General features: G+C 35.2%; 1 protein-coding gene across 2 annotated transcripts in view; it reads left to right on the top strand.

Annotated features, from left to right (window-relative positions):
• The window catches only part of BAZ2B (bromodomain adjacent to zinc finger domain 2B), a 433,092-nt gene that overhangs the window by 199,932 nt on the left and 214,608 nt on the right, over window positions 1–18,552 (top strand). Inside the window, exons 2-3 of one of the 2 annotated variants that reach the window (XM_042994503.1) lie at window positions 824–866; window positions 2,055–2,115. The gene's annotated coding sequence lies outside the window, so the exon portion shown is untranslated. The remainder of the gene's footprint in view (window positions 1–823; window positions 867–2,054; window positions 2,116–18,552) is intronic. The other variant, XM_042994501.1, reaches the window with a different exon arrangement.

Here is an 18,552-nt window from a genome sequence, read left to right as displayed (position 1 = left end):
TTTGTGGGTTCAAGCCCCGTGTCAGGCTCTGTGCTGACAGCTCAGAGCCTGGAGCCTGGTTTGGATGCTGTGTCTCCTTCTCTCTCTGCCCCTCCCCTGCTCTTTCTCTCTCTCTGTCTCTCTCAAAAATAAATAAACATTAAAAAAAAAACAAAGCTTACCTGAAACCATGCCTTACTAGCTGAGAAATTTCTAAAAGCTTTGATTTTACAGAGATAAGAACTCTAAGCTATCTACAGTTCAGGAAATAGTTTCACTTGTAACTTCCTTGGGATTTATAGTGTATAGTTCTTTCCCAATGATATTTTCAGTCTTTACTAGTTTTGTCACTCTTCATAAGGATGAGCATAAAGCTCTTTCTCCTATTAATTGATAATAAATTGATCACATTCTAGCCATAAAATGAACTGCTAATCTGATCATAGAGAAAAAGTTATCTATAAACAGTACCACTCTTTTGTTTGTAGTATATTTAACATACTGTGATTCTCTTCTTAGTAAATATTTGAAAACAAATAAAACTAACCCAAATGTCCTATAGGGTATTACTAATATGTTACATTATGGTAACCCTGGGGTGTTGCTGATTATAAACAGAACATAATTTACCATGCTATAATAAATAATGACCTATAAAAAAACCGCAAGTGCTTCATGCTTTATTTGTGCCATGCCAATTGTACTTTCCCTGACAACTTTAGATTAATTTAAATATGACTTATGGCATCAAGGAAGACAAAAATACTAAACTAACATTTTAGTTTCTGAAATTACTTACTCAAATATGATTCAGCTGAATGCTATTTCTGTTTTCCTATTGCAGATTTCTCAACAGTGATGTCACAAGATTGACCACATTGATCACAGTAAGACTAAAACAATAATTAAGCTTTTAAGGATGTTTTGTTTTCTCCAGAATAACACTTGAGTTGGAAATTATTTATAATTTTAAATTATGATTCTTTCATTCAACAGCCAATTGAATGTTTACATTTTCAATGAACCACATCTCATGCTTGTAGTTATTTAAATACTTTTAAAATATTGCTTTAAATGATTTAAAAACATTTAAAATGAAAACTACTTTTAATTTATACCTGAAACTATGTGCCTAATTATATTAATGTATTTCAGTGTGAATCATAATCTGAACATCATCTTTTAACATTTTTTTTACTAAAAAATAGCAGAACATTTAAGGTGACTCCACATTAGGAAAAAAATTACAAAAATAAAGTTACTTGAGATTGTAATCACAAGACTGTGAAAACAGCCTTGAAAGGATTCTTAGGGTTGCTTAAATTTTTCATTGATATTTGAATGATTTATAGAGAGTCTTCCAAATATGGAGAGTTGTTGAAAACAGATCTCATAAGTAACTGACACTTTTCCTCTTTAATTTTAAACTGTTAATTTCTACTATATATAAGGAAATATGTTTCTTAATGAAAAAACTTTATCCAAGGCCATGATCCACATTATTGTGAAATTCTAAATAGTAAAATCTGAATTACAGTAATGAGATTTTATAGTATTTTTGAAAAATTCTTTTAAATGACAGAGAAATAAATTTAGAGTAAATCATTTATACAGTCTGCTTCTTTAATCCTGTTCTAATTGTTCACTAATTATAGAAGCAATAATTATCAGAAATGTAAATTCATATGTAATCTTTGTGTTTATGTTTTAGCACTTATTTTGAAAACTGGTTTATTTTTTAAGGTTAACATTTTTCAGAGGCCAGGGAGAATTTTATCGTATTTTTAAAGACTTTATCATCGTCGAGTATACAGATGTTCAGATGTTTATGGAATGTTCATTTATTTTCCTAGGGGATCAAGTTAGCTATCTCTGATTTGTAGCTCTTTCCTTGTTTGTTTTTTCTTAATCAGAACTTTATTATCCTAACTGAATAGTTTACAACAAGATATTAACATATTTCTGTAGTAACCTTCTGTTTATATCTAGTACTTTACAATCAAGGAGATTAACATTAGAATCAGATGAAAAAGGTTTTCAATTTGAAAATGCTGACTTTTACTGTACATTTTTAGGGTAATATTAGGAGAGTATGTAATTGCAGCTGTTCTGAATTCAAGAATTTCAGGAAAAGAGGTACTATCCAATATTATCAAATATTAAATAAGTTAAAGACTAAGAAGTATTCATTTGAGATGTTCATAAGTGACTAATAAGAGGAACCCTTACTTTGTAATAATATCAGGACTTTGAGGCCTTCTCCAGCCCCTTGAGTCAAGAAAAGAGGGTAGATTTCAACACTGATTCAGGCTTAGGGAACTATGGACAGAGTAGTTCAAGTATTGACCATGGGGTAGAAATAAAGTGAGGCCGGGGAAGGGCTGATATGTTCAAAGAAAATGGAGAGGGTAAGGGACTAGTCAGAAGTAGATAAGCTGATGAAATCAGATGATAAAGTAATAGCTAAAAGAATAGAATATTGTGGTTAGGGAGGGGTATATTACAGATTGTTTCAGAGTTGAAGCTGTAATGAGTTTTTATATATTATATAGTATACATCTTTTATACTTTTTTCCCCAGAGAATTTCTGTTTTTCCCATGTTGTAATTCACAGAAATGTCCAAATCTAATCTCCCATCTTCCTGGCCATCATCAATTCCCTTGAAGCCTATACATCTCAATTTAATTTACTAAAACACTGCTCTCTTTCATTTCTCTGGTTGAAGATGTTCAGTGACTTCCCTTTTCCTACAAGATCAACTCTAGATATTCTAACTTGGTATTTAAGCTCCCTCCTCAATTTGGCTCTAGCATATTTCCCAGCCAAATATCCTATTATTCAAGAAGAAGAATCCTACACTCTACCCTGTGTGGACTCTACTCCATGTTGAATATTCATTTTGGTTCCATACTTCCTTTTCCCCAGAATATTCCTTTTGTTTTTTTGATTTTATTTTTAAGTAATCACTACACCCAACGTGAGGCTTAAACTCACAACCCTGAGATCAGGAGTTGCATGCTCTACCAACTGAGCCAGCCAGGTGCCCCTCCCTAGAATATTCTTTTCCTTTCAGGCTTTTAATTTTTTCTGATGATTTCAAACTTCTCTTCTAATGCCCTGTCCACATGTAACCATGTGTTCGAGGCCTTCCCTAATCTTCCTAATTGAAAGTGATTCTCTCTCCTTAGTAGTTTGGTAATGCTTAATTTTTTATTCCTATGTTACTGATGATATATATTCTCTTGTATTTTACATATTTTAATACATTTATTCCAGCTGTGCTCATTAAATGAGTATTCAGCAAATTTTTGCCGGTAATCAAAAATGCCTAAGAAAGAGCTAAGTTAAATCATATCTTTAGTTTTCCTATATTAAAATAGAAATAAGTATATTAATGCATGGATATCCAAAATTGAACCACAGGAAGCAGGGTGGATGGGAAAGAATGTAGATTTTAGAACTAGAAGGAGTTCAAGTACTGATGCAACTGTATACTAGGTATGTGACCTTCAGCAAATCAGCATCCTTGTGCCTCAGTGTCTTCACCTCTAAAATGTGTTACATTTAAAAGGATTACTATGCAAAATGTAAATATAATGTTCATTAACTTTCCTCCCTCTTAACTTTATATATGTCTTCTTGACATTTAGATAAAGGTGCATAAAATCAGCTGTAAAGATCAGGGATATACCCCAAACATCTGAATTTATCTTACATATTGTGGTCCTTTTTTTTTTTTTTTTTAACTTTTTAAAGCTTATTTATTTATTTTGAGAGAGACAGAGAGAGTGCGAGCAGGGGAGGGGCAGAGAGAGAGGGAAAGAGAGAGAATCCCCAACAGGCTTGGCACTGCCATCACAGAGCCCGATACAGGGCTCAAATCCACAAAACCATGAGATCATGACCTGAGCCGAAACCCAAGAGTCAGATGCTCGACTGACTGAGCCACCCAGGTGCCCCAATATGGCGGTCCTTTTTATCTGTAAGTAAAAAAAAGTTTTTTAAATATTTATTTTGAGAGAGAGAGAGCGCACACAGGGGAGGGGCAGAGAGAGGGGGAGGCAGAGAATCCCAAGCAGGCTGTGCACTGTCAGGGCAGAGCCTGATGCAGGGCTCAAACTCATGAACCGTGAGATAATGACCTGAGCCGAAATCAAGAGCCCGAGGTGTAACCAGCTGAGCCACCCAGGAGCTCCTTGTCTATAAATTTCAATAAATGAATTTCTACTTTCTATGTTATATATATTTATAACTTAATTGACATATAAATTCCTGGGAAGAGATTGATTAGATGTTTTGATATGATGTGGTTTTATTTAGGGAAAGAGAGTCAGACCTTACAGGATACCAACATCTTAAAAGGCCAGAATGCACTTGAGAATGGTTCAGATTGTGCTACATTCCCCTGATACACAGTTGAGAAAACCAAGGGAGATAATATACGAAATGGTAAAGAACATGAACTGAGGTCAGAAAAACCTTTGTTTAAGTTTGCGCTCTGATACTTATATAGCTGTTGTGATCTTGAGACAATTACACATGCTTAAGATCTAGTTTTTTCCTCTCTAAAGCAGAGATAATATTTATATCTCTAGGACTGTTGTGAATATTAAGTGACATAATGCTTAGGAAACATAGCACAGAGGCTGATACGTATTAGATTCTTTTGACCCCTCATCATAGACATCACCTGTGAAGTTACTTTACCAGAGTCACCTAGTGTGACATCTTGGCCTAAACCTGCTTTTGCTTTCTTCCACCATACTTCTTTAGTGTTCTGTTTTGTGATCACCATTACTTGATTAAAAAATATCTGTAAGCAGCATTTATAGGAAGTAAGATAAAATAACTCATATATTTTTTTCTTCTTGTATCTTTCCAAATTCTCCCTCCTCTTTGGGAGTATTTATGCAGTTTCACTTACATGCAGTTTTGTTCATATGTACTTTCACTAATACAGTGGCTTCATTTTACTTTTCACTTCACATTTTACTACATATTTTAATCTGTTACAAAGCAACTTTTAAAATAATTGAAATGGCCTTTTCTGTTTTTTATTAATATTCCTGTTTTTCCCTTGGTAATTTTATTATAAATATTCTTTAAATTTTATAGAGACAAATATCTACTAATAGAAATGTTTCATTTAAAAATTAAAATTTAGAAGGAATTATTACATAATTTTTAGTGTACACACTAAATAGAAATTAGAAATATTGGTGGTAGATAGCAAATTTAAAATGTCAGATACCTATGACAGATAAGATAAAATGAAATACAGTGGTGATTGTTAGTTGTTCCCTAATGTTGGTTCCCCTCCCCCCTTGCACTAATGTTTTCCCCAGAATAGCAATACCTGGAATAAAAATATCTCCCAATTTCCCTTGCATCTTACTCATGTGACTAAGTCTTGGCTAGAGATAAGTAAACAGCAGTAATGTGTGCAACTTGCAAAAAATAGTCTTAAAGGAAGAGGTACATTCCCTCTTTTTCCCCCCTGTCCTCCTTGCTGGCTAAAATGTGGACATGATAATTGGAAGTGAGTGGAAACTACAAACTAAGAATAGGCAAAGCAAGGACGCCTGGTTGGCTCAGTCAGTTAAGCGTCCTACACTTGCTTTTGGCTCAAGTCATGATCTCATAGTTCGTGGGATTGAGCCCTGTGTCGGGCTCCGCACTGACAGTGTGGAACCTGCTTGGGATGCTCTCTCTCTCCCTCTTCCTGCCCCTCCCCCAATCTCTCTCTCTCTCTCTCTCTCTCTCTCTCTCTCTCTCTCTCAAAATAAATAACAAAAAAAGAAACAAACAAAGAATGGGCAAAGCAATAAGATAGAACGTTTCTAATATCTTCAGGTTGTCACTGTGTCTACACTAGCCTGTCTCCATCTGGGCTTCCTTGACATGACAGAGATATGCTTTTTTTTTGTAAGCCACTGGTTTTGGATTTTCTGTCAGACATGGCCAAAACTAATCCTGACACACCAAAATAATTTGACAAAGTTCATGCCGTTTTTAAATGTCTTTGATTTGTTTACATTTTATTTATTTTTATTGAATTCTGCTGCCTTGTTAAAAAAATTTTTAATGTTTATTTATTTTTGAGAGAGAGAGATAGAGAGACATAAAGTGTTAGTGGGGGAGGGGCAGAGAGAGGGAGACACAGAATCTGAAGCATGCTCCAGGCTCCAAGCTGTCAGCACAGAGTGGGTCGTGGGGCTCGAAACCACGAACCGTGTGATCATGACCTGAGCCAAAGTCAGACGTTTAACCAACTGAGCCACCCAAGCACCCCATTTTTGATAGCTTGATAGAAAATGGAATTATTCACTGTGTCTAGGAGACTAAAGAAACCTTTACAGAGAAGGATGACATAGGGCTAGATGTTTGAAGTATGAATTAGAAGAAAACACTAATTCCAAAAGATATATGCACCTGTGTTTAATGGAGCATTATTTACAATAGCCAAGATACAGAAGCAACCTAAGTGTCTATCAATAGATGAACGGTAGAGAAAATTGTGGCATATGTGTGTGCATGCACGTGTACACACACACACACACACACACACACACAACACAACACACTCCACTGGGCTATTATGCACCCATAAAAAGGATGAGATTGTGCCATTTGTGACAACATGGATAGACCTAGAGGGTATTATGCTAAGGCTGAGAAAGACAAGTAACGTATGATTGCACTTATATGTAGAAAATACTCTTGAAACAAAACAAAACAAATGAAAAAACAAAAAGTAGATCAGACCTGTAAATACAGAGAACAAACTGGTGGTTGCAGGTGGGGGGTTGGGGGGGGAATGAGCAAATGAGGGAAGTGTAGTGGGAGACATAGGCTTTCAATCATGGAATGACTAAATCACAGGAATAAGAGGCACAGTTTAGGAGTATAGCCAGTGATGTTATAATAGTGTCGTATGGTGACAGGTGGTAGCTACACTTTGGTGCATAATGTATACACTTGTTGAATCGTTATGTTGTACACCTGAAACTAATGTAATATTTTGTGTCAACTATACTCAAAAAAGTTTTTTTTTAAGGAAGAGAATCCAGAAAGAGGAAATATGCATATATATTTGGAAAGGGCATATGTTCAGGGACACGCAAATATTTGGGTCCAATACTGTTGAAATGTAAAATTTGCGGAAGTAAATGAGCCTAAAGTTTAGATCTTGTAGGAATTTACTTACCAAGATGTTTGGTAAATGCCAGGTATCTAACAAAGATTTCTTTTAATATTAATCATTTTAATATTATACATGGTTTTTCCAGGAAATATTTTAAGATGTTTTAAGTAATCTCTACACCCAACATGGGGCTCAAACTCACAACCCCAAGATCAAGAGTTTTATGCTCTACTGACTGAGTCAGCCAGGTACCCCTCCATTAAATATTTTAATGATAAATATATTTTATGTATGTGTTGAAGAAGGAAGACCAAAACTAATATTTCTTTATTCACTGCTTTTTAAGATGGTAAGTGCTTTCTATTTGAGCCTTTAACAATTTTACAAGACCTGTTATTACGTTTTACAGATAACTAAACTATGACTCAGAAAGGGCAAGAGTCTTTCCCAGTGTGATTTATTAGTTAAGTCATTGTTTGCAAAGTACAGAAATCAACCATTTCTAGAGCAAGTCTGGTATGTATTAAGTGACTTTTTTAATACCAAAAGTAGATGTATGTTTGGATAAAAGACTCCTCCCCCAAGATGCATCTCCTGCAAACTTGTACCATTATACCATTAATGGAGCTAAAAGCATGCATGATGTTCCCCATGTGAGTGACTGCAGGTATAAATGACACCATGCTGCAGAGACCCAACTCAGCTTCTTTGAACAAGAGGAAGTGTGCAATGTTACACACTTACTTGGTTTAAAGATCAGTTCTCACCTGAAAATTCTAAATGAGCTACTGCTTAATTTGCCTAAAAAAAGAAAAAGGCAGTAACTTAACATAGTCTAGAAGTAATCATGGAAGCATGAGAGAATATAAAAGAGTTTTCTACTTTGGTTTGGTGGGTTTTTGCTATAATCAGTAGTGAGTATAGAACCTAGACTAGGTGAATGTTTTCTGAATGGAAGTGACTTTAAATTTAATCTTGTTAGTACATCATTCTCTTCACTCACACTTTCTAGAACACCAGTGAAGACTTCCAAATGTTAGTCAAGGAGCAGATAAAATATAATCTTCAAAAACTTTTTAGATTTGAGAGAGGACTGTTGTTATAGACTGGATTGTGGAATTATCAAATTGATTCTTATTATTTTTGTATACATAACAAATAAAAAACTGTAGAAGAGAAAAGATTTTGATAAAAATGGAAAATTTTTATTGTATATAGCATCAAAAAGGCACCTAGTTAGCATGTCAGGGATGTTAAGAAAACAGTTTAACTCATACAAATATTCCTGATGCTGTCCTTATATGATTGCATTTTTCAAACGCATTTTAAATTCATCAATAGGTGTATTTCCATCATAACGTAAAGTAGTACAAGTAGTACTGCGTGCAAAGTATGCCATCTGTTTTGTGAATAGCACATCTAATATTTATAATTTTATGCTCTGATTTGCTTTCCTCTCAGGAAAAACTACTCAACTTTTGTTCATACCACTCATGGCTTTTGTCTCTTTATTGTCCTGATTACTGAATATTTCTGGGTGTCTTTTTTCTTCTTCACTCTAGTTGTTTCATAGTTTTAGTGCCAAACCTACAGAAAGGACATTTGAGAAAACTTACACATTTGGCACTGATCTCAAATGTCACGGTTCCCCTCAAATGTTACCTCCTCCTTAAAACCTCTGGATCCATTTGCAGTTGGAATTAATATCCCCATCGTTTCTGCCTTTCTAGTATTTGTTATTTCTGTCACAGCATTGTTCTGCAGCACTACCTTGGACCTGAGTATGTAGATATATTTTCTGTGGAGAGAGAGAGAGAGTTTGCTACAATAATTTACAAATGTTAATATAAAAGAAATTAACACAAGCATTTTTTTTTTTTTAATCACCTGGGATGCTTACCTTATAACCAATTACTACCAGTACTTTCAGGACTAGGACTGTCTTTAATTATGTCAGTCTAATGAGAAAAGAACAAAAATATATTTGACATGTGCAAGTGGTTTGTTTGTATCAAGTGAAGGCCAGATGACATCAGAGGGAGCTAAATTAAAGCTTTGTAGCAGTTTGAGTAGAAAGAAATGGTGGGAATATTAAACCATTCAGGGAACACTAGATTATAAGATAGGCGTGCCAAACTCAAATGTAACTAGAAAATAATGGAGAAGCAGCAGTCAGTACCATATTCCATCATGTTGAGTACAATGATTTTATTTTAGAAAAGACATCATATGATGACAGTTAGTTTTATAGTTCTTATGGGCACACTTTGTAAATTTGTGTTGGTACTATGTTGAATTAGATCTAGTAGCAAGAAGAGTTTGTGCTTATTCATAGTTTTTGTTTTCTGTGTATTTCAGTAATATAAGATTTAGTTAATTTCAGTCTACCCATGTGTTCAGAAAGCATTTTTTTTCCCTTTGTAAGGGTCTATACATAACTTAAGCTTCAGAAACATTCTTATAAAGCTCTTACCTGCCTTATGAGTTGTGTGTTTGGCTATTTCACCTGTTAGACTGTAAAGTCCTTACCATCTGGTAAAGGCATCGATTTTTATTCATTCTTGCAGTTCCCTTAGAGTCTGTTAGAATGCTTTGCTTCCAGTAGTGGCACGGCAAAAATGTATTCAGTAAACTGTCCTATGCTAGTGTGTCTCTTAGTGTGATCATTTCAGATTGAACTGGAATGGATAAATATATAGAAAACATATGGAGACCATGCACTTTGACAATTTGAAAGTCATACAAGTTAGTAAATTCTTCTTTTTAAATTAAATATCCCCTAGGATTTTGATCGCTTACCGTGTTGCATGAATTACTTTGATTTGACAAAGGATCTCTAGGGTAGTAGGGGGAGAATGAAAGATTACATGGCAGGTTAGAACTGAATGTGAAGATGTAACCAGCATGCTTCAAGGAATAAGATGATGCATCATTGCAAAAATGTAGTTTTATGTAGTTAGGGCAGCTTGAGAACATTGGTTTCCCAAGGAAGAGGAGACACAGGAGAATGGAATGGAAAGGGATATGGGAAAGCACTAAAGATGCCATCTTGCACTTTTGGGGTACTTCCTGAAGCCACAGTACCTAGGCAGTGTTCTCTTTAGCTTAGGTGGAATTAAAACTGGCATAAATTTTAAATCCTCTAGGGTAGTATAGTAAGTACATTTTCTACCTTTCTAATTCTCTTATAGTAGACTTTTGCATCATGTTGCCACAACAGAGTTTAGTCATCTTACTAACATCTTAAGCATCTTCCCATTTTCTACTTAAATTGAATTACCTATTCCTGAATTTTAGAGCCAAAGTTAGCTTTGTTCTGTCTGTGGAACTTTCCAACACACAGATTGTTTTCTATCCAGAACATTCTTATGACCAGAACATACAGTGATGATTTTTTCTGTGTGCCTTTTTCCATACATCATTTCCTTTGCTTGAAGTGTTGTTACCTCTCTTTATCCAATGCCAATTCATTCCAGGAGTGGTCTTCTAGTCTTTTATGACAACTCTGACCTTCACTGAGCTCCCTTTCCTCTCAACATTTTATCTTTATTTCCTGCTCACAGACTTCTCTTTTAAATTTTAGAACCCCTGTTTCCAGTTCCTTGCTATCCCACAGGCACTAAATTTAACACTTCTAAACTTGAACACATTCTCTTCCAATTTCCCCAAAACCTTTTCCTTTTTATATACTCCCTGTATTGGTCAGTGACATCAACATCCACTCAGCCACCCAAGCCAGAAATATTAGTTATTCTTAACTACTTCTTCAAAAATTCCTTAAAAAAGTTTTTTTTAATCTTTTTTTATTTTTGAGAGACAGAACATGAGCAGGGGCGGTGGGGCAGAGAGAGAGGGAGACACAGAATGTGAAGCAGGCTCCAGGTTCTGAGCTGTCAGCACAGAGCCTGACATGGGGCTCGAACTCATGAAACATGGGATCATGACCTGAGCCAAACTTGAACATTTAACCAACTGAGCCACCCAGGCACCCCTTTCTTCAAAAATTCTTATCTTGTTTAATATCAAATCCTATGATTGTCTACAGGCAGTATGATAATAAGAGCCAATGTTTATGGAGTGTTTGCTGTGTTCCAGGTACTAATTTAAGAATTTGATATGTAATAACTCATTCAGTCTTCCTAACGACTTTATTTATTATTCCTATTTTATGTAAGAAAGACATCTATTAGCTAACAAAAGTACACACCACCACCATGAAGCTGTCCATCCAATTTAAAACAATAGAAAAAAATATTGAATATGATTAAGAAATAGTAAGGGCCACATGACATATTAAGTGACATCAGGGAGATAAAATTAGAATAAGTTCACACTGGCAAACTCTAAAAGACAAAATACCTATTTTCTTCAACTCAAATATTAATGGCTTGGAGATGTGGTGGGAGCAGTTACAGATTAACAGAGTTTGAAAGACATATCAGCCAATTCTAATGTATAGATTATATTTGAGTCCAAATTCAAACAAATAATTTAAAAATATTACAAGACAAAGAAATGTGTATACTGATTCAATATTTAATATTAAGGAATTATTGTTAGATAGTAGTGTTGGGCTGTTTTTTAAGCAAAAAGCGTAAGTCTATCCCTAAAGACATAAACATCTTTGTCAGAGGCTTGAAAAAAAGTGCTTTAACCACTTTTTTTTTACTTGGCCTCTGAAAAAGGGGGTAATAAAATATTTAGTTCAATACCATTTATTAGAAATAAAATATAATTTTGTGATTAAAAAAAATTATCTTGGAGAGAGAGAGAGAGTGTGCAAGTGGTGGAGAGGGGCAAAGAGAGAGAGAAAGAAAATCTTAAGCAGGTTCCACACTCAACACGGAACCTGACACAGAGCTCCATCTCATGACTGTAAGATCATGACCTGAGCTGAAATCAAGAGTCAGACACTTAACCAACTGAGTCACCCAGGTGCCCCAATAATTTTGTTATTTCACTAATGCACAGTTCTACAAAAATTTTCACTATTTTATCATGCTTTCTCAATATTCAGTATTTGTTTTACAAAAATATAGGTGGTTGAAAAAAATAAAAATGAATATTTCTAGAACTTCTATAAAAATGATGATGATGATGATGATGATGATGATGATAGTCAACATCTGAGTGCTTAATTATGTACCACGTACCCTTTTATGAGTTTACTGTTTTAACTTCTTTTATCCTAACTTCATGAGGTACGTATTGTTATTATCCTCATTTAATAGTTGGGAAACTGAGCTGTAGAGAGGTTAAACAATTTGCCCAGAGTTACATTGTTATTAGGCAGTGAAGTTCAGAGTTAAAGCCAAGGCAGTTGCACATGGAGCCTGTGTCTTTACTGTGCTACATTGTTTCTCTTTTTGCCATGGTGCTCTTAATATTTATCTCCTTTATTTCATTTATTTGGGAATGTTTTAATTTCTCCTTCATTTTTAAAGTGTAGTTTTGCTAGATATAGAATCCTTGGTTGACAATTGTTTTTTAATTTTTAGTTTTTCTACCACTTCACATATATCATCTTACTGCCTCTGGCTTCTATACTTTCTGATGAGAAATTGGCTGTTAATTTTATTGAAGACTCCTTATAAATGACGAGGTGCTCCTGTGTTGCTGCTTTCAAGATTCTATCTTGTCTTCGTCTTTCATCAGCTTGGCTGTGTGTCTCAGTGTGATTCTCTTTGTGTTTATCCTATTTGGAGTGCACTGAGCTTGTTAGATGTGTAGGTTCATGTTTTTTCCCCCCAAATTTGGGAAGTTTTCAAGCATATGTCTTCAAATATTTTTTCTGCCCTTTTTTCTCTTCTTCTTTTGAGACATCCATAATACATCTGTTCACTTCTCCATACTTTTTTTTTTCTGTTCCTCAGACTAGATAATCTAAATTGACCTATCTTCAAGTCTGTTAGTTCGTTCTCATGTCTGCTCAGATTTGCTTTGAATCCCTCTAGTGACTTTAATTTCACTTCTTGTACTTTTTAGCTCCAGCATTTTTATTTAGTTCCTATTTATTTATTTATTTTAAAAATGTTATTTATTTTTGAGAGAGGGTGAATGGGGGAAGGCAGAAAGAGACGGAAACGGAGAATCTCAAGCAGGCCCTGTTAGCACAGAGCCCCACGTGGGGCTTGAACTCACAAACTGTGAGTTCATGACTTGAGCCGAAATCAAGAGTCCAGTGCTTAACCAACTAAGTCACCTGGGTTCCCCTACTTCCTCTTTATAATTTCTATGTCTTTATTGATATTTTGCTCATGTATTATTTTCCTGGTTTCTTCTTATTCTTTGTCCATGGTTTTCTTTAGCTCTTTGAGCATATTTAGGAGTATGTTGGGCTAGTTGACCTGCCCTGCAAGAAATGGTAAAAGGAATTCTTCAGGCTGAAATGAACAGACATAGTAACTAAAAGCCATACAAAGCAGTATAAAACTCCAGTAAAGTTAACTACTGGGGTTCCTGGGTGGCTCAGTCGGTTAAGCATCAAACTTCAGCTCATGTCATGATCTTGTGGTTTGTGAGTTCAAGCCCTGCTTCGGGCTCTGTGCTGACAGCTCAGAGCCTGGAGTCTGCTTCAGATCCTGTGTCTTCCTCTCTATCTGCTCCTACCCAACTTGTGCTTTGTCTCTCAAAAATAAATAAATGTTAAAAAAATAAAAAGAAATAAATAAAAGGTAACTACATAGGTAAATAGGTAGGGAACATAGTGCTTTGAAGGAAAAAAAAAAAGGTCAGTGTAGCTAGAGTACAGAGAACAAGGATTATGGTTTGAGACTAACAACCAGAAGATAAAGGGCATTGTCGAATAAGATGAGGTGTTTTCCCCCTTTACCTTAAGAGCAAAGAGAAATATTTGAAGTGTGAATTAAAGCTGAATTGTCAATAACCCAATATTAATTGAGGCTTACAGAGGTTGAACAAGTCACCTAAGATTGTACAGTGATCAAGAGGTAGAACAAGTAACATAATCTAGGATTGCCTTGATCCAATACTTTGACTACTGCATTTCTTATAAATACAAATGTAAGAAATATTTAAGAAATTTATAAGCTTGTGGGACGCCTGGGTGGCTCAGTCGGTTGGGCGTCCGACTTCGGCCCAGGTCATGATCTCACGGTCCGTGGGTTTGAGCCCCGCGTCGGGCTCTCTGCTGACAGCTCAGAGCCTGGAGCCTGTTTCAGATTCTGTGTCTCCCTCTTTCTCTGACCCTCCCCTGTTCATGCTCTCTCTCTCTCTGTCTCAAAAATAAATAAATGTTAAAAATTTTTTTTAAAAAGAAATGTATAAGCTTGAGATTTCTGTGACCTGAAATTGTTCCTTGTTATTTCAATAGATGATAACAAAATGCTGACTATGTTTGAGGGATATGATTTTACTTGTTTCAAACGCAGTCATGGTTATATTATTTTTTTAGCTCTGCTTGTGACCTGTTGCTTTTCAGTAAATAGGTGAACCCATGATGCTCAACAGTGACCATTAGAACAAACATATATTTGATCTGTTGCTATGATTTCTTCTATTTTCATCTCCAGCCCACTAACAGAGAGTTAACAAAGGCTAATTGTGTACCAGACAGATTCCAAGTTTCATTTTATCTTAGTCTTACTGATAATAAGTAACTGTTCCAAGTTGACATAATTAGTAATTGGTGTAACTGGGATTCAAATTCATACTTCTCTAAAGACAATGATGTTTCTACTATATAATGTATTGCTTCAGAAAATATTCCCTATGAAAGAATTGTGAGCCGTTCATTCAGTCAATCAGTGCATTATGTGCTTCACATTCAGTCACTCATTTATTCATTTATTTAACAAACATTTATGGAATATTGACTTACATGCTTCCCCCATCTAGCTATTGTAGATACTATGTAGATACTATGTCAGTAAGACAAATTTCTTACTGTTTACTTTTATTAAGTTTACTTTTCGGTAAGAGAGCAGAAGTAAATTAATACATAAAATATTTTGGGGGTGCCTGGGTGGATCAGTGGGTTAAGCATTGGACTTTGGCTCAGGACATGATCTTGCAGTTTGGGAGTCTGAGACTCTCATCGGACTCTCTGCTGTCAGCCCACAGCCCCCTCTGGATCCTTTGTCCCACTGCCCCCTCTGGGCCCCTCCCCCACTTGTGCTTACTCACACACATGCTCTCTCTCTCTCTCTCTCTCTCTGTCTCTCAAAAATGAATAAACATTAAAAAATATTTTTAATAATTGATAAGATCTCCTAAGGAGGCTGAAAGGTAAGAAAAATATGATAGCATATATGGGGGCAGGGTAGAATTGAGGGCAGTATACATATAAAAGTTGGAGAAGGCCTCTGTGAGGAGGCAACACTTGTATCGAGAAATGCATCACCAGAGGGAACCAGCTGTTCTGGGGAAATAGGAATCACAGTGCTGATGAGACTAGACCGTTGCAAACTGTGGAGAAGGGGAAGGCATATGTCATCAAAACTAGTTAGAACTTCTTTCCAATGTGAAGAGAAGCCACTGGAAGTTTTTTTGGTTGGCAGTGGATTTTATTTTCCTTCATCTCATGTTTAATTTGAAAATGTTCCAAACTCAACTTTTCTCCTATTAGAGGCTTTTAAAGAGGAAGTCATGTATATATAGTACATTGGTGGCATTAAAGTAATAGTATAAATTCTTTGTGATTTGTATGAATTTATATTTTTGGAGGTATTCTGTTTTCTTATTCTTAAATTATATACTATTGCTATCATAGTTAAGAAGTTTCCATCATCTTAAAAGAAATTCATGGATATGCATTCTCAATAAACATTACATTGTATCTTTTGAATTACTTAGTAAATTTATAAAGATGGGAAATATACTGATTGTATTCCCTTCTTTAGGAGTGTAAGATATAGTGAAGAAACAGACACACAAACCAGTCATTATGGATGTGATAGATGCCATGACAGAGGTATATATACCATGTTTTTTGAATATAGAAAGCATGGTGTAATCCCTGGGGGTGGGAAAGGCCTCATCAAAATTTTTCATTCTACAAAGATTTCCCATCTTGCTTTTGTTTTTGTTTTGTTTTGTTTTGTTTTTTCCATCTTGCTTTTGAAGCATAATAGGGGCTAGGTATTACTATTTGAAAACAGATGCTTATGCTGCAAAAAATCTTTAGGATTTCCAGCTATATAGCAAAATAAATAAGTGGTACCTGACTTCGTATACATGAGAAAGTTGAATTTCTTTTCACAGTAAAGCGTGTAAAAACATTATGATGCTCTTTGTTACTGCTGCCCTTTTCCTGTTCTATTCTCTCTCACCCTTTATCCTCCAGTTTTGTAAGTGTACTTGAGGTGGGAACAAGACGAAATGTTAAAAGTTTTGAAAGAAGGCTTCATACTCATAGCAAATTTTGGGAGTTGTTTTTGAGGGGGGAGGTGTGATTGTAAAAAGGGACCTTACTTTTTTTTGAGCTGGTGATAGCATTTGCTGATGGCCCTGTACTGGGAGCTTAGATCTTTCACCCACTCAAAATCCCAGCTAGATGTATAAGGTTTCCCACCATATTAAGCAGGCCCTCTTAGAAATAAACTGGCCAGAGTGCCATGGGATGAATGTGAGTACAATGGGAATGAGCAACATGTCTATAGCGAAAACTATGTGCTTTGTAAGTCTGTTGGTCAAGAATTAGAGGAAGGATTCTTAGAAAATTAAATTGTATGAAACCTAGGGAGATGCCTAAAGAGAAAGTACAAACTTAAAACAAATGCAGAGTACCCACATGCCAGGATATGAAGAGAAATGAAACCAGCACAGTGTGATTTAGAACATAAGTATACTGAGAGAATTGAAGGAACTGAAGGAGGCGGTGTTATTTCCTTCTTAGCAGTTAAATGTTCAATCAAAACAGACAGTGCGGTGTTGTACAGAGTGAATATAAAAAGAAAAGTTAAAAGAAAAATACAGCAGAACTTCAAGAAGGGGTAGCCAGCCTTTATCTAATAAAAAAATGACCTTTAAAATTAATTGCAACAGAGTAATTCCCCCTGAAACCAGTATCTTCTTATAGAAGATGATTTTTAACATAGAAAAAACTTCATAAGACTGAGGGAAGACGACAATAGGTAGCTTGAACACATATAATATACTTAGCTTGCTGAGCATGGGTGGGCTAATTGCTGAAGGCCCACTAATTTGATAGAAAAATGCATTTTAAGAAAACATAAGCAAAGAAATAGGAGAGGGATGAATAGCAACAAAATTCTGGGATCTGGAAAGTGGACAGATGAGTAGTAACCAATTTAGCAGAGTGCGAGAACTGAATAATCAGCTAACAATGAGGAGAGCTGGGAAAAAGTGCAGTTTATACCTTTGGAAAACTTGAACACTCAGAAATGGTCAGTTCTAGGAATCTCTGGAAGGGGCAGCAGTAGTGGTGGGGTACAGTTATAGATACAAGTGAATCTTTAAATACAAAGACTCTATGAAAATATAAAATGTTTATTAAACATTCATTAGACATAAAAAAGTCCGTTTAACCAGTTATATTCCTCAGATCTCCTGTACTTAACACAGTTGGGTGCCTCCTTTACTCACTAGAAGATTGGAGGTTTATTGTTTATCCTCTGGGGTAGATAAAACTGAGGGTCTTTGGACTTAGGTAAATGAAACACCTTTGTGGGCAAGGGTATTGTAACAAAATTGAGTTTGAGTAAAGGCTTATTATATACTGAGTATTGTGATCTCCTAGTCACCTTTGCTAACTTGGGTCTTAAAAACCTAAAGATAAAAACATCAAAGGGATTCTCAAGTGAAATGGCTTAACCAAGTCACCCTATAGTGAAATCCGCAGTTGATAAGCCTCATACAGCTTGACAGAGTTTCCACTTAAGGTTTTAATGTTTCATTCTATGATTGGATAGGCAAGGGTCATCAGACATTTGAGGAAAGCCTGTGTTAGAAATGACAGACCTAAAAAAGATAAATAGGAAAAAAATGAGATGAAACAGAAACTCTACAAGAGGAAGAAAAATTAAATAATTATTATAATGAATATTTTTAGAGAAGTAAGAGAAAACAATGTATCCATGTTACAAGAGTTTGCTATAAAAAAATGAATGGGCAAAACCCAGAAAGCTCTCAAAAGTTAAAATATCAAATGAAAAGCTTACTTAGAAGGATTAGAGGATAACATTGAGGCCATCTCATAAAAAATAGATAAGAGGAAGTAGAAAACAGCAGAGAGATCATTGTAGGACCAAGACAGAAGGTATAATCTGAATTATAGGAGAGAGACAGAGAGAAAATAAATAATTTACATATAATATGTACACACATATATAGAGAGAGAGAGGGAGAGAGGGAGTAAGAGAAGAAAAAAAATTGAGGATGATATCTGTAATAAGTAATTACAGATTTTTTTCCCTCATACTAAAGAACTTTGGCATTTTTAAAATGT

This window comes from Panthera tigris, chromosome C1 (assembly GCF_018350195.1).
Source record: "Panthera tigris isolate Pti1 chromosome C1, P.tigris_Pti1_mat1.1, whole genome shotgun sequence".
NCBI classification, from domain to species: domain Eukaryota; kingdom Metazoa; phylum Chordata; class Mammalia; order Carnivora; family Felidae; genus Panthera; species Panthera tigris.
The sequence above is the reverse complement of the archived record's forward strand: the minus strand, read 5'-3'. Positions and strand labels throughout refer to the sequence as shown.